This window comes from Phalangium opilio, unplaced genomic scaffold (assembly GCF_054372755.1).
Source record: "Phalangium opilio isolate 3A_F unplaced genomic scaffold, DU_Popi_V2 ptg000100l_1, whole genome shotgun sequence".
Classification (NCBI taxonomy): Eukaryota; Metazoa; Arthropoda; class Arachnida; order Opiliones; family Phalangiidae; genus Phalangium; species Phalangium opilio.
This window is the reverse complement of record NW_028324203.1, coordinates 651,524-661,219: the sequence shown is the minus strand read 5'-3', so window position 1 is coordinate 661,219 and position 9,696 is coordinate 651,524. Positions and strand designations below refer to the sequence as shown.

At 47.2% G+C, this 9,696-nt stretch overlaps 36 non-coding genes across 36 annotated transcripts; all 36 read left to right on the top strand.

Annotated features, from left to right (window-relative positions):
- Positions 1-39: 39 nt before the first annotated feature.
- Positions 40-111, top strand: TRNAP-UGG (transfer RNA proline (anticodon UGG)). The gene has a single exon. It is a non-coding gene; the product is annotated as a tRNA-Pro (tRNA).
- An 86-nt stretch (positions 112-197) lies between these two features.
- On the top strand, positions 198-269 carry TRNAP-AGG (transfer RNA proline (anticodon AGG)). Its single transcript has one exon. It is a non-coding gene; the product is annotated as a tRNA-Pro (tRNA).
- Positions 270-356: 87 nt separating this feature from the next.
- TRNAP-UGG (transfer RNA proline (anticodon UGG)) lies at positions 357-428 on the top strand. Its single transcript has one exon. It is a non-coding gene; the product is annotated as a tRNA-Pro (tRNA).
- Positions 429-832: 404 nt separating this feature from the next.
- TRNAP-AGG (transfer RNA proline (anticodon AGG)) lies at positions 833-904 on the top strand. The gene has a single exon. It is a non-coding gene; the product is annotated as a tRNA-Pro (tRNA).
- An 86-nt stretch (positions 905-990) lies between these two features.
- Positions 991-1,063, top strand: TRNAP-AGG (transfer RNA proline (anticodon AGG)). The gene has a single exon. It is a non-coding gene; the product is annotated as a tRNA-Pro (tRNA).
- A 245-nt stretch (positions 1,064-1,308) lies between these two features.
- TRNAP-UGG (transfer RNA proline (anticodon UGG)) lies at positions 1,309-1,380 on the top strand. The gene has a single exon. It is a non-coding gene; the product is annotated as a tRNA-Pro (tRNA).
- Positions 1,381-1,466: 86 nt separating this feature from the next.
- TRNAP-AGG (transfer RNA proline (anticodon AGG)) lies at positions 1,467-1,538 on the top strand. The gene has a single exon. It is a non-coding gene; the product is annotated as a tRNA-Pro (tRNA).
- An 87-nt stretch (positions 1,539-1,625) lies between these two features.
- Positions 1,626-1,697, top strand: TRNAP-UGG (transfer RNA proline (anticodon UGG)). The gene has a single exon. It is a non-coding gene; the product is annotated as a tRNA-Pro (tRNA).
- Positions 1,698-1,943: 246 nt separating this feature from the next.
- On the top strand, positions 1,944-2,015 carry TRNAP-UGG (transfer RNA proline (anticodon UGG)). Its single transcript has one exon. It is a non-coding gene; the product is annotated as a tRNA-Pro (tRNA).
- Positions 2,016-2,101: 86 nt separating this feature from the next.
- Positions 2,102-2,173, top strand: TRNAP-AGG (transfer RNA proline (anticodon AGG)). The gene has a single exon. It is a non-coding gene; the product is annotated as a tRNA-Pro (tRNA).
- Positions 2,174-2,260: 87 nt separating this feature from the next.
- Positions 2,261-2,332, top strand: TRNAP-UGG (transfer RNA proline (anticodon UGG)). The gene has a single exon. It is a non-coding gene; the product is annotated as a tRNA-Pro (tRNA).
- Positions 2,333-2,736: 404 nt separating this feature from the next.
- TRNAP-AGG (transfer RNA proline (anticodon AGG)) lies at positions 2,737-2,808 on the top strand. The gene has a single exon. It is a non-coding gene; the product is annotated as a tRNA-Pro (tRNA).
- Positions 2,809-2,894: 86 nt separating this feature from the next.
- On the top strand, positions 2,895-2,967 carry TRNAP-AGG (transfer RNA proline (anticodon AGG)). The gene has a single exon. It is a non-coding gene; the product is annotated as a tRNA-Pro (tRNA).
- A 245-nt stretch (positions 2,968-3,212) lies between these two features.
- Positions 3,213-3,284, top strand: TRNAP-UGG (transfer RNA proline (anticodon UGG)). Its single transcript has one exon. It is a non-coding gene; the product is annotated as a tRNA-Pro (tRNA).
- An 86-nt stretch (positions 3,285-3,370) lies between these two features.
- TRNAP-AGG (transfer RNA proline (anticodon AGG)) lies at positions 3,371-3,442 on the top strand. Its single transcript has one exon. It is a non-coding gene; the product is annotated as a tRNA-Pro (tRNA).
- An 87-nt stretch (positions 3,443-3,529) lies between these two features.
- TRNAP-UGG (transfer RNA proline (anticodon UGG)) lies at positions 3,530-3,601 on the top strand. The gene has a single exon. It is a non-coding gene; the product is annotated as a tRNA-Pro (tRNA).
- A 246-nt stretch (positions 3,602-3,847) lies between these two features.
- Positions 3,848-3,919, top strand: TRNAP-UGG (transfer RNA proline (anticodon UGG)). Its single transcript has one exon. It is a non-coding gene; the product is annotated as a tRNA-Pro (tRNA).
- An 86-nt stretch (positions 3,920-4,005) lies between these two features.
- TRNAP-AGG (transfer RNA proline (anticodon AGG)) lies at positions 4,006-4,077 on the top strand. The gene has a single exon. It is a non-coding gene; the product is annotated as a tRNA-Pro (tRNA).
- Positions 4,078-4,164: 87 nt separating this feature from the next.
- Positions 4,165-4,236, top strand: TRNAP-UGG (transfer RNA proline (anticodon UGG)). The gene has a single exon. It is a non-coding gene; the product is annotated as a tRNA-Pro (tRNA).
- A 404-nt stretch (positions 4,237-4,640) lies between these two features.
- Positions 4,641-4,712, top strand: TRNAP-AGG (transfer RNA proline (anticodon AGG)). The gene has a single exon. It is a non-coding gene; the product is annotated as a tRNA-Pro (tRNA).
- Positions 4,713-4,798: 86 nt separating this feature from the next.
- TRNAP-AGG (transfer RNA proline (anticodon AGG)) lies at positions 4,799-4,871 on the top strand. Its single transcript has one exon. It is a non-coding gene; the product is annotated as a tRNA-Pro (tRNA).
- Positions 4,872-5,116: 245 nt separating this feature from the next.
- TRNAP-UGG (transfer RNA proline (anticodon UGG)) lies at positions 5,117-5,188 on the top strand. Its single transcript has one exon. It is a non-coding gene; the product is annotated as a tRNA-Pro (tRNA).
- An 86-nt stretch (positions 5,189-5,274) lies between these two features.
- Positions 5,275-5,346, top strand: TRNAP-AGG (transfer RNA proline (anticodon AGG)). Its single transcript has one exon. It is a non-coding gene; the product is annotated as a tRNA-Pro (tRNA).
- Positions 5,347-5,433: 87 nt separating this feature from the next.
- TRNAP-UGG (transfer RNA proline (anticodon UGG)) lies at positions 5,434-5,505 on the top strand. Its single transcript has one exon. It is a non-coding gene; the product is annotated as a tRNA-Pro (tRNA).
- A 246-nt stretch (positions 5,506-5,751) lies between these two features.
- Positions 5,752-5,823, top strand: TRNAP-UGG (transfer RNA proline (anticodon UGG)). Its single transcript has one exon. It is a non-coding gene; the product is annotated as a tRNA-Pro (tRNA).
- An 86-nt stretch (positions 5,824-5,909) lies between these two features.
- TRNAP-AGG (transfer RNA proline (anticodon AGG)) lies at positions 5,910-5,981 on the top strand. The gene has a single exon. It is a non-coding gene; the product is annotated as a tRNA-Pro (tRNA).
- An 87-nt stretch (positions 5,982-6,068) lies between these two features.
- On the top strand, positions 6,069-6,140 carry TRNAP-UGG (transfer RNA proline (anticodon UGG)). Its single transcript has one exon. It is a non-coding gene; the product is annotated as a tRNA-Pro (tRNA).
- A 563-nt stretch (positions 6,141-6,703) lies between these two features.
- TRNAP-AGG (transfer RNA proline (anticodon AGG)) lies at positions 6,704-6,775 on the top strand. Its single transcript has one exon. It is a non-coding gene; the product is annotated as a tRNA-Pro (tRNA).
- Positions 6,776-7,495: 720 nt separating this feature from the next.
- TRNAP-AGG (transfer RNA proline (anticodon AGG)) lies at positions 7,496-7,568 on the top strand. The gene has a single exon. It is a non-coding gene; the product is annotated as a tRNA-Pro (tRNA).
- A 245-nt stretch (positions 7,569-7,813) lies between these two features.
- On the top strand, positions 7,814-7,885 carry TRNAP-UGG (transfer RNA proline (anticodon UGG)). Its single transcript has one exon. It is a non-coding gene; the product is annotated as a tRNA-Pro (tRNA).
- Positions 7,886-7,971: 86 nt separating this feature from the next.
- TRNAP-AGG (transfer RNA proline (anticodon AGG)) lies at positions 7,972-8,043 on the top strand. Its single transcript has one exon. It is a non-coding gene; the product is annotated as a tRNA-Pro (tRNA).
- An 87-nt stretch (positions 8,044-8,130) lies between these two features.
- TRNAP-UGG (transfer RNA proline (anticodon UGG)) lies at positions 8,131-8,202 on the top strand. Its single transcript has one exon. It is a non-coding gene; the product is annotated as a tRNA-Pro (tRNA).
- A 562-nt stretch (positions 8,203-8,764) lies between these two features.
- TRNAP-AGG (transfer RNA proline (anticodon AGG)) lies at positions 8,765-8,837 on the top strand. Its single transcript has one exon. It is a non-coding gene; the product is annotated as a tRNA-Pro (tRNA).
- A 245-nt stretch (positions 8,838-9,082) lies between these two features.
- Positions 9,083-9,154, top strand: TRNAP-UGG (transfer RNA proline (anticodon UGG)). Its single transcript has one exon. It is a non-coding gene; the product is annotated as a tRNA-Pro (tRNA).
- Positions 9,155-9,240: 86 nt separating this feature from the next.
- Positions 9,241-9,312, top strand: TRNAP-AGG (transfer RNA proline (anticodon AGG)). The gene has a single exon. It is a non-coding gene; the product is annotated as a tRNA-Pro (tRNA).
- Positions 9,313-9,399: 87 nt separating this feature from the next.
- On the top strand, positions 9,400-9,471 carry TRNAP-UGG (transfer RNA proline (anticodon UGG)). The gene has a single exon. It is a non-coding gene; the product is annotated as a tRNA-Pro (tRNA).
- The last annotated feature ends 225 nt before the right edge of the window (positions 9,472-9,696 follow it).

Sequence of the window (9,696 nt, the reverse complement as noted above, 5' to 3'; positions counted from 1 at the left end):
AGGTTAGGCCTATGAGTTGAGCATGTCACTGATACGCATGGTCCGTTGGTCTAGGGGTATGATACTCGCTTTGGGAGCGAGGGGTCCCGGGTTCAAATCCCGGACGGACTCGAGTTTTTCAAGAAGTATTTTAGTGACATTTAAATGCAACTAAATACAGGTTAGTCCTATGAGTTGAGCATGGCTCTGAAACGCACGGTCCGTTGGTCTAGGGGTATGATACTCGCTTAGGGTGCGAGTGGTCCCGGGTTCAAATCCCGGACGGACCCGAGTTTTTGAAGAAGTAATTTAGTGACTATTTAAATGACATTGGCTACAGGTTAGGCCTATGAGTTGAGCATGTCTCTGATACGGATGGTCCGTTGGTCTAGGGGTATGATACTCGCTTTGGGTGCGAGTGGTCCCGGGTTCAAATCCTGGACGGACCCGAGTTTTTGGAGAAGTAATTTAGTGACTATTTAAATGCAACTAGCTACAGGTTAGGTCTATGAGTTGAGCATGTCTCTGATACGCATGGTCCGTTGTTCAAGGGGTATGATACTCGCTTTGGGTGCGAGTGGTCCCGGGTTCAAATTCCGGACGGACCCGAGTTTTTGAAGAAGTAATTTAGTGACTATTTAAATGACATTGGCTACAGGTTAGGCCTATGAGTTGAGCATGTCTCTGATACGCATGGTCCATTGGTCTAGGGGTATGATACTCGCTTTGGGTGCGAGTGGTCCTGGGTTCAAATCCCGGACGGACCCGAGTTTTTCAAGAAGTATTTTAGTGACATTTAAATGCAACAAAATACAGGTTAGTCCTATGAGTTGAGCATGGCTCTGATACGCACGGTCCGTTGGTCTAGGGGTATGATACTCGCTTAGGGTGCGAGTGGTCCCGGGTTCAAGTCCCGGACGGACCCGAGTTTTTCAAGAAGTATTTTAGTGACATTTAAATGCAACTAAATACAGGTTAGTCCTATGAGTTGAGCATGGCTCTGATACGCATGGTCCGTTGGTCTAGGGGTATGATACTCGCTTAGGGTGCGAGTGGTCCCGGGTTCAAATCCCGGACGGAACCGAGTTTTTGAAGAAGTAATTTAGTGACTATTTAAATGCAACTAGCTACAGGTTAGGCCTAGGAGTTGAGCATGTCTCTGATACGCATGGTCCGTTGTTCAAGGGGTATGATACTCGCTTTGGGTGCGAGTGGTCCCGGGTTCAAATCCCGGACGGACCCGAGTTTTTGAAGAAGTAATTTAGTGACTATTTAAATGCAACTAACTACAGGTTAGGCCTATGAGTTGAGCATGTCACTGATACGCATGGTCCGTTGGTCTAGGGGTATGATACTCGCTTTGGGAGCGAGGGGTCCCGGGTTCAAATCCCGGACGGACTCGAGTTTTTCAAGAAGTATTTTAGTGACATTTAAATGCAACTAAATACAGGTTAGTCCTATGAGTTGAGCATGGCTCTGAAACGCACGGTCCGTTGGTCTAGGGGTATGATACTCGCTTAGGGTGCGAGTGGTCCCGGGTTCAAATCCCGGACGGACCCGAGTTTTTGAAGAAGTAATTTAGTGACTATTTAAATGACATTGGCTACAGGTTAGGCCTATGAGTTGAGCTTGTCTCTGATACGCATGGTCCGTTGGTCTAGGGGTATGATACTCGCTTTGGGTGCGAGTGGTCCCGGGTTCAAATCCCGGACGGACCCGAGTTTTTGAAGAAGTAATTTAGTGACTATTTAAATGCAACTAGCTACAGGTTAGGCCTAGGAGTTGAGCATGTCTCTGATACGCATGGTCCGTTGTTCAAGGGGTATGATACTCGCTTTGGGTGCGAGTGGTCCCGGGTTCAAATCCCGGACGGACCCGAGTTTTTGAAGAAGTAATTTAGTGACTATTTAAATGCAACTAACTACAGGTTAGGCCTATGAGTTGAGCATGTCACTGATACGCATGGTCCGTTGGTCTAGGGGTATGATACTCGCTTTGGGAGCGAGGGGTCCCGGGTTCAAATCCCGGACGGACTCGAGTTTTTCAAGAAGTATTTTAGTGACATTTAAATGCAACTAAATACAGGTTAGTCCTATGAGTTGAGCATGGCTCTGAAACGCACGGTCCGTTGGTCTAGGGGTATGATACTCGCTTAGGGTGCGAGTGGTCCCGGGTTCAAATCCCGGACGGACCCGAGTTTTTGAAGAAGTAATTTAGTGACTATTTAAATGACATTGGCTACAGGTTAGGCCTATGAGTTGAGCATGTCTCTGATACGGATGGTCCGTTGGTCTAGGGGTATGATACTCGCTTTGGGTGCGAGTGGTCCCGGGTTCAAATCCTGGACGGACCCGAGTTTTTGGAGAAGTAATTTAGTGACTATTTAAATGCAACTAGCTACAGGTTAGGTCTATGAGTTGAGCATGTCTCTGATACGCATGGTCCGTTGTTCAAGGGGTATGATACTCGCTTTGGGTGCGAGTGGTCCCGGGTTCAAATTCCGGACGGACCCGAGTTTTTGAAGAAGTAATTTAGTGACTATTTAAATGACATTGGCTACAGGTTAGGCCTATGAGTTGAGCATGTCTCTGATACGCATGGTCCATTGGTCTAGGGGTATGATACTCGCTTTGGGTGCGAGTGGTCCTGGGTTCAAATCCCGGACGGACCCGAGTTTTTCAAGAAGTATTTTAGTGACATTTAAATGCAACAAAATACAGGTTAGTCCTATGAGTTGAGCATGGCTCTGATACGCACGGTCCGTTGGTCTAGGGGTATGATACTCGCTTAGGGTGCGAGTGGTCCCGGGTTCAAGTCCCGGACGGACCCGAGTTTTTCAAGAAGTATTTTAGTGACATTTAAATGCAACTAAATACAGGTTAGTCCTATGAGTTGAGCATGGCTCTGATACGCATGGTCCGTTGGTCTAGGGGTATGATACTCGCTTAGGGTGCGAGTGGTCCCGGGTTCAAATCCCGGACGGAACCGAGTTTTTGAAGAAGTAATTTAGTGACTATTTAAATGCAACTAGCTACAGGTTAGGCCTAGGAGTTGAGCATGTCTCTGATACGCATGGTCCGTTGTTCAAGGGGTATGATACTCGCTTTGGGTGCGAGTGGTCCCGGGTTCAAATCCCGGACGGACCCGAGTTTTTGAAGAAGTAATTTAGTGACTATTTAAATGCAACTAACTACAGGTTAGGCCTATGAGTTGAGCATGTCACTGATACGCATGGTCCGTTGGTCTAGGGGTATGATACTCGCTTTGGGAGCGAGGGGTCCCGGGTTCAAATCCCGGACGGACTCGAGTTTTTCAAGAAGTATTTTAGTGACATTTAAATGCAACTAAATACAGGTTAGTCCTATGAGTTGAGCATGGCTCTGAAACGCACGGTCCGTTGGTCTAGGGGTATGATACTCGCTTAGGGTGCGAGTGGTCCCGGGTTCAAATCCCGGACGGACCCGAGTTTTTGAAGAAGTAATTTAGTGACTATTTAAATGACATTGGCTACAGGTTAGGCCTATGAGTTGAGCTTGTCTCTGATACGCATGGTCCGTTGGTCTAGGGGTATGATACTCGCTTTGGGTGCGAGTGGTCCCGGGTTCAAATCCCGGACGGACCCGAGTTTTTGAAGAAGTAATTTAGTGACTATTTAAATGCAACTAGCTACAGGTTAGGCCTAGGAGTTGAGCATGTCTCTGATACGCATGGTCCGTTGTTCAAGGGGTATGATACTCGCTTTGGGTGCGAGTGGTCCCGGGTTCAAATCCCGGACGGACCCGAGTTTTTGAAGAAGTAATTTAGTGACTATTTAAATGCAACTAACTACAGGTTAGGCCTATGAGTTGAGCATGTCACTGATACGCATGGTCCGTTGGTCTAGGGGTATGATACTCGCTTTGGGAGCGAGGGGTCCCGGGTTCAAATCCCGGACGGACTCGAGTTTTTCAAGAAGTATTTTAGTGACATTTAAATGCAACTAAATACAGGTTAGTCCTATGAGTTGAGCATGGCTCTGAAACGCACGGTCCGTTGGTCTAGGGGTATGATACTCGCTTAGGGTGCGAGTGGTCCCGGGTTCAAATCCCGGACGGACCCGAGTTTTTGAAGAAGTAATTTAGTGACTATTTAAATGACATTGGCTACAGGTTAGGCCTATGAGTTGAGCATGTCTCTGATACGGATGGTCCGTTGGTCTAGGGGTATGATACTCGCTTTGGGTGCGAGTGGTCCCGGGTTCAAATCCTGGACGGACCCGAGTTTTTGGAGAAGTAATTTAGTGACTATTTAAATGCAACTAGCTACAGGTTAGGTCTATGAGTTGAGCATGTCTCTGATACGCATGGTCCGTTGTTCAAGGGGTATGATACTCGCTTTGGGTGCGAGTGGTCCCGGGTTCAAATTCCGGACGGACCCGAGTTTTTGAAGAAGTAATTTAGTGACTATTTAAATGACATTGGCTACAGGTTAGGCCTATGAGTTGAGCATGTCTCTGATACGCATGGTCCATTGGTCTAGGGGTATGATACTCGCTTTGGGTGCGAGTGGTCCTGGGTTCAAATCCCGGACGGACCCGAGTTTTTCAAGAAGTATTTTAGTGACATTTAAATGCAACAAAATACAGGTTAGTCCTATGAGTTGAGCATGGCTCTGATACGCACGGTCCGTTGGTCTAGGGGTATGATACTCGCTTAGGGTGCGAGTGGTCCCGGGTTCAAGTCCCGGACGGACCCGAGTTTTTCAAGAAGTATTTTAGTGACATTTAAATGCAACTAAATACAGGTTAGTCCTATGAGTTGAGCATGGCTCTGATACGCATGGTCCGTTGGTCTAGGGGTATGATACTCGCTTAGGGTGCGAGTGGTCCCGGGTTCAAATCCCGGACGGAACCGAGTTTTTGAAGAAGTAATTTAGTGACTATTTAAATGCAACTAGCTACAGGTTAGGCCTAGGAGTTGAGCATGTCTCTGATACGCATGGTCCGTTGTTCAAGGGGTATGATACTCGCTTTGGGTGCGAGTGGTCCCGGGTTCAAATCCCGGACGGACCCGAGTTTTTGAAGAAGTAATTTAGTGACTATTTAAATGCAACTAACTACAGGTTAGGCCTATGAGTTGAGCATGTCACTGATACGCATGGTCCGTTGGTCTAGGGGTATGATACTCGCTTTGGGAGCGAGGGGTCCCGGGTTCAAATCCCGGACGGACTCGAGTTTTTCAAGAAGTATTTTAGTGACATTTAAATGCAACTAAATACAGGTTAGTCCTATGAGTTGAGCATGGCTCTGAAACGCACGGTCCGTTGGTCTAGGGGTATGATACTCGCTTAGGGTGCGAGTGGTCCCGGGTTCAAATCCCGGACGGACCCGAGTTTTTGAAGAAGTAATTTAGTGACTATTTAAATGACATTGGCTACAGGTTAGGCCTATGAGTTGAGCTTGTCTCTGATACGCATGGTCCGTTGGTCTAGGGGTATGATACTCGCTTTGGGTGCGAGTGGTCCCGGGTTCAAATCCCGGACGGACCCGAGTTTTTGAAGAAGTAATTTAGTGACTATTTAAATGCAACTAGCTACAGGTTAGGCCTAGGAGTTGAGCATGTCTCTGATACGCATGGTCCGTTGTTCAAGGGGTATGATACTCGCTTTGGGTGCGAGTGGTCCCGGGTTCAAATCCCGGACGGACCCGAGTTTTTGAAGAAGTAATTTAGTGACTATTTAAATGCAACTAACTACAGGTTAGGCCTATGAGTTGAGCATGTCACTGATACGCATGGTCCGTTGGTCTAGGGGTATGATACTCGCTTTGGGAGCGAGGGGTCCCGGGTTCAAATCCCGGACGGACTCGAGTTTTTCAAGAAGTATTTTAGTGACATTTAAATGCAACTAAATACAGGTTAGTCCTATGAGTTGAGCATGGCTCTGAAACGCACGGTCCGTTGGTCTAGGGGTATGATACTCGCTTAGGGTGCGAGTGGTCCCGGGTTCAAATCCCGGACGGACCCGAGTTTTTGAAGAAGTAATTTAGTGACTATTTAAATGACATTGGCTACAGGTTAGGCCTATGACTTGATCATGTCTCTGATACGGATGGTCCGTTGGTCTAGGGGTATGATACTCGCTTTGGGTGCGAGTGGTCCCGGGTTCAAATCCTGGACGGACCCGAGTTTTTGGAGAAGTAATTTAGTGACTATTTAAATGCAACTAGCTACAGGTTAGGTCTATGAGTTGAGCATGTCTCTGATACGCATGGTCCGTTGTTCAAGGGGTATGATACTCGCTTTGGGTGCGAGTGGTCCCGGGTTCAAATCCCGGACGGACCCGAGTTTTTGAAGAAGTAATTTAGTGACTATTTAAATGACATTGGCTACAGGTTAGGCCTATGAGTTGAGCATGTCTCTGATACGCATGGTCCGTTGGTCTAGGGGTATGATACTCGCTTTGGGTGCGAGTGGTCTCGGGATCAAATCCTGGACGGACCCGAGTTTTTGGAGAAGTAATTTAGTGACTATTTAAATGCAACTATTTACAGGTTAGGCCTATGAGTTGAGCATGTCTCTGATACGCATGGTCCATTGGTCTAGGGGTATGATACTCGCTTTGGGTGCGAGTGGTCCCGGGTTCAAATCCCGGACGGACCCGAGTTTTTCAAGAAGTATTTTAGTGACATTTAAATGCAACAAAATACAGGTTAGTCCTATGAGTTGAGCATGGCTCTGATACGCACGGTCCGTTGGTCTAGGGGTATGATACTCGCTTAGGGTGCGAGTGGTCCCGGGTTCAAATCCCGGACGGACCCGAGTTTTTCAAGAAGTATTTTAGTGACATTTAAATGCAACTAAATACAGGTTAGTCCTATGAGTTGAGCATGGCTCTGATACGCATGGTCCGTTGGTCTAGGGGTATGATACTCGCTTAGGGTGCGAGTGGTCCCGGGTTCAAACCCGGACGGAACCGAGTTTTTGAAGAAGTAATTTAGTGACTATTTAAATGCAACTAGCTACAGGTTAGGCCTAGGAGTTGAGCATGTCTCTGATACGCATGGTCCGTTGTTCAAGGGGTATGATACTCGCTTTGGGTGCGAGTGGTCCCGGGTTCAAATCCCGGACGGACCCGAGTTTTTGAAGAAGTAATTTAGTGACTATTTAAATGACATTGGCTACAGGTTAGGCCTATGAGTTGAGCATGTCTCTGATACGCATGGTCCGTTGGTCTAGGGGTATGATACTCGCTTTGGGTGCGAGTGGTCCCGGGATCAAATCCTGGACGGACCCGAGTTTTTGGAGAAGTAATTTAGTGACTATTTAAATGCAACTAGCTACAGGTTAGGCCTATGAGTTGAGCATGTCTCTGATACGCATGGTCCATTGGTCTAGGGGTATGATACTCGCTTTGGGTGCGAGTGGTCCCGGGTTCAAATCCCGGACGGACCCGAGTTTTTCAAGAAGTATTTTAGTGACATTTAAATGCAACTAAATACAGGTTAGTCCTATGAGTTGAGCATGGCTCTGATACGCATGGTCCGTTGGTCTAGGGGTATGATACTCGCTTAGGGTGCGAGTGGTCCCGGGTTCAAATCCCGGACGGAACCGAGTTTTTGAAGAAGTAATTTAGTGACTATTTAAATGCAACTAGCTACAGGTTAGGCCTAGGAGTTGAGCATGTCTCTGATACGCATGGTCCGTTGTTCAAGGGGTATGATACTCGCTTTGGGTGCGAGTGGTCCCGGGTTCAAATCCCGGACGGACCCGAGTTTTTGAAGAAGTAATTTAGTGACTATTTAAATGCAACTAACTACAGGTTAGGCCTATGAGTTGAGCATGTCACTGATACGCATGGTCCGTTGGTCTAGGGGTATGATACTCGCTTTGGGAGCGAGGGGTCCCGGGTTCAAATCCCGGACGGACTCGAGTTTTTCAAGAAGTATTTTAGTGACATTTAAATGCAACTAAATACAGGTTAGTCCTATGAGTTGAGCATGGCTCTGAAACGCACGGTCCGTTGGTCTAGGGGTATGATACTCGCTTAGGGTGCGAGTGGTCCCGGGTTCAAATCCCGGACGGACCCGAGTTTTTGAAGAAGTAATTTAGTGACTATTTAAATGACATTGGCTACAGGTTAGGCCTATGAGTTGAGCATGTCTCTGATACGGATGGTCCGTTGGTCTAGGGGTATGATACTCGCTTTGGGTGCGAGTGGTCCCGGGTTCAAATCCTGGACGGACCCGAGTTTTTGGAGAAGTAATTTAGTGACTATTTAAATGCAACTAGCTACAGGTTAGGTCTATGAGTTGAGCATGTCTCTGATACGCATGGTCCGTTGTTCAAGGGGTATGATACTCGCTTTGGGTGCGAGTGGTCCCGGGTTCAAATTCCGGACGGACCCGAGTTTTTGAAGAAGTAATTTAGTGACTATTTAAATGACATTGGCTACAGGTTAGGCCTATGAGTTGAGCATGTCTCTGATACGCATGGTCCATTGGTCTAGGGGTATGATACTCGCTTTGGGTGCGAGTGGTCCTGGGTTCAAATCCCGGACGGACCCGAGTTTTTCAAGAAGTATTTTAGTGACATTTAAATGCAACAAAATACAGGTTAGGCCTATGAGTTGAGCATGTCTCTGATACGCATGGTCCATTGGTCTAGGGGTATGATACTCGCTTTGGGTGCGAGTGGTCCCGGGTTCAAATCCCGGACGGACCCGAGTTTTTCAAGAAGTATTTTAGTGACATTTAAATGCAACTAAATACAGGTTAGTCCTATGAGTTGAGCATGGCTCTGATACGCATGGTCCGTTGGTCTAGGGGTATGATACTCGCTTAGGGTGCGAGTGGTCCCGGGTTCAAATCCCGGACGGAACCGAGTTTTTGAAGAAGTAATTTAGTGACTATTTAAATGCAACTAGCTACAGGTTAGGCCTAGGAGTTGAGCATGTCTCTGATACGCATGGTCCGTTGTTCAAGGGGTATGATACTCGCTTTGGGTGCGAGTGGTCCCGGGTTCAAATCCCGGACGGACCCGAGTTTTTGAAGAAGTAATTTAGTGACTATTTAAATGCAACTAACTACAGGTTAGGCCTATGAGTTGAGCATGTCACTGATACGCATGGTCCGTTGGTCTAGGGGTATGATACTCGCTTTGGGAGCGAGGGGTCCCGGGTTCAAATCCCGGACGGACTCGAGTTTTTCAAGAAGTATTTTAGTGACATTTAAATGCAACTAAATACAGGTTAGTCCTATGAGTTGAGCATGGCTCTGAAACGCACGGTCCGTTGGTCTAGGGGTATGATACTCGCTTAGGGTGCGAGTGGTCCCGGGTTCAAATCCCGGACGGACCCGAGTTTTTGAAGAAGTAATTTAGTGACTATTTAAATGACATTGGCTACAGGTTAGGCCTATGAGTTGAGCATGTCTCTGATACGGATGGTCCGTTGGTCTAGGGGTATGATACTCGCTTTGGGTGCGAGTGGTCCCGGGTTCAAATCCTGGACGGACCCGAGTTTTTGGAGAAGTAATTTAGTGACTATTTAAATGCAACTAGCTACAGGTTAGGTCTATGAGTTGAGCATGTCTCTGATACGCATGGTCCGTTGTTCAAGGGGTATGATACTCGCTTTGGGTGCGAGTGGTCCCGGGTTCAAATTCCGGACGGACCCGAGTTTTTGAAGAAGTAATTTAGTGACTATTTAAATGACATTGGCTACAGGTTAGGCCTATGAGTT